Source organism: Guillardia theta (genome assembly GCF_000315625.1).
Source record: "Guillardia theta CCMP2712 unplaced genomic scaffold GUITHscaffold_102, whole genome shotgun sequence".
Lineage (NCBI taxonomy): Eukaryota > Cryptophyceae > Pyrenomonadales > Geminigeraceae > Guillardia > Guillardia theta.
Genome location: NW_005434572.1, coordinates 171,336 through 173,495, shown reverse-complemented (window position 1 = coordinate 173,495; position 2,160 = coordinate 171,336).

Genomic DNA, 2,160 nt, shown 5'->3' with positions numbered 1-2,160 from the left:
GTGGTGACTCCTGTCCTCCGATGGAAGTAAAATGGTTCCCCTCCTTCGTCCTTGCATATGTCCCATCCCTGCCAATCGTTCCCGTTAATCCTCCGCCTCCTCCTCCCCTCCCCTCTCCCCTCCCCTTCCCGCCTTCCGCCGATCGCCCCTCCCACCTCCTTGTTTCATCCTCCTCCCCTACCTCCTCTCTTCTTCCCTACTACCCTCCCTCCCTCCTGCCCGCATCCTTCCCCAACTTCGTACCTCCCTACTTCCAGCTGACTCTCTCCCTCTCCTCCCCTGCCTGCCTGCCTGCCTGCCTTCCTACTACCTCTTCACTCTCTCGTCCTTCCCTTCCTTCTACCTTGGGTAGGGGAGCTTGTAGAGCCATCTTGGCAAGAGGAAGGAGGTATCCCTCCCGACACACGTCGATCCCCAGGTATTGCGCCATCTCCAACACCTGCAGAATTTTCATCCTCCCCCCAACTTCCCCCTTTAACCAATTCCTCCACGTCCTCTTCCTCGTCCTCTCCTTCCCTCTCTCCCTCCTCCTCCTCCTCCTCCTCCTCCTCCTCGACCTCCTCCTTGGTAACAGGGGAGCTCAGGGCTTCAAGATTTATCCCCAGGTAGGTAGCAACGTCTTTAACTTGCTCTGTCATGCCGTCAACCTTCCACGACCCGTCGCCCCCCCCCCGTCCTCCCCCTTCCCCTTCCTTTCCCACTCCCTCCTCCCTCCCTCCTCCCTTGTATCCTCGTTGATTTTCTCCTTTTTCTCCCTTGTCTCCATCGCTTGACCCTCCTTGTATCCTACACCCTCACTCGCTCCTCCTCCCCTCCTTCTGTTCTTCGCCCTCCTCTCCTCTACTCACGTGGAACCGTTTCCAGTGCAGTTACGCTTCCGCTGCTTCCCGACCGGCTGCCATGACTGCCGTACAGACTGGGAGCAGACTGAGCACTGCGAAGGAGGGGAGAGGAAAAAGGAGGAGGAAGGAAGGGGAGAAGAGGGAGGAGGGAGGGAGGGAGGGAGGGAGGGAGGGAGGGAGGGAGGGGGGAGGGAGGGGGAGGAGGGAGGAGGGAGGTGGGAGGAGGGAGGAGGGAGGTGGGAGGAGGAAACACCTCCCAGAAGAGCCCTCCGAGACGCTCCCGCTGAGCGGATCATCTTGAGAAGTACTGTGATCTGAGAAGGTGCTCAAGCTATCCTGTACCTCCGGAGTTAGAGGAGGGAGGGAAGGAGGACAGAGAAATCTTCGATGAAAGAGATGTGTGGAGAAGGAAAACGAGGAGGGAGGGAGCGGAGGAGGAGGAGGAGGAGGAGATCGGACCTGGTGAGAGCTCGACGCTGAGTCTGCATGACCTTCGGAGTTTCTCTGTAGCGTTGAGTCAAGAGTAAGATGGAGAAGAGAGAGGATTCAGGAAGGGAGAGGATGATGACGAGGAGCAGGAGCAGGAGCAGGAGCAGGAGCAGGATCAGAAGCAGGAGCAGGAGCAGGAGCAGGAGCAGGAGCAGGAGCAGGAGCAGGAGCAGGAGCAGGAGCAGGAGCAGGAGCAGGAGCAGGAGCAGGAGCAGGAGCAGGAGCAGAGGGAGCAGTAGCAGGAGCAGGGAGCACCTGCTGCAGTTCCATTGCCCACAGCAAGTCGACCATCTCACGATCTCGTTCAAACTGCCAGGGCAGGAGATCAGGGACAACATGCTTCTGAGTTGTCTAACTGCAATCACATTCTCCTCTGGATACTGATGACGTTGGTGGTCCGTCCCTTTCATCTTTCTCATCTTGCGGTAGACAAAACTGCAGCAGGAAAACGAGGGCAGGGAAAAGAGAGCAAAAGCAGGAGGATGAAAGGGAGGAGAAGAAGTAAGTGCAGGAGGAGCAGGAGCAGGAGCAGCAGGAGTGAAGGAGCAGGAGCAGCAGGAACAGGGGAGGAGCAGGAGCAGGAGCAGGGAGCGAGGAGCAGGAGCAGGAGCGAGGAGCAGGAGCAGGAGCAGGAGCGAGGATCCGATCTGGAGCAGGATTATGAGCAGGAGTGTGAGTTAAGGATGTCGAGATGAGCATGAGCATGAGTACAAGAGAAGCTGAGCAGCATGAGTCATCGATCGGAACTGGATTCTCTGAGAAGTCCTTCGAGTGACAGGCCTAACAATGCGATTATCATCTTCTCTGACCTGATGAGATCAAGGTTCGT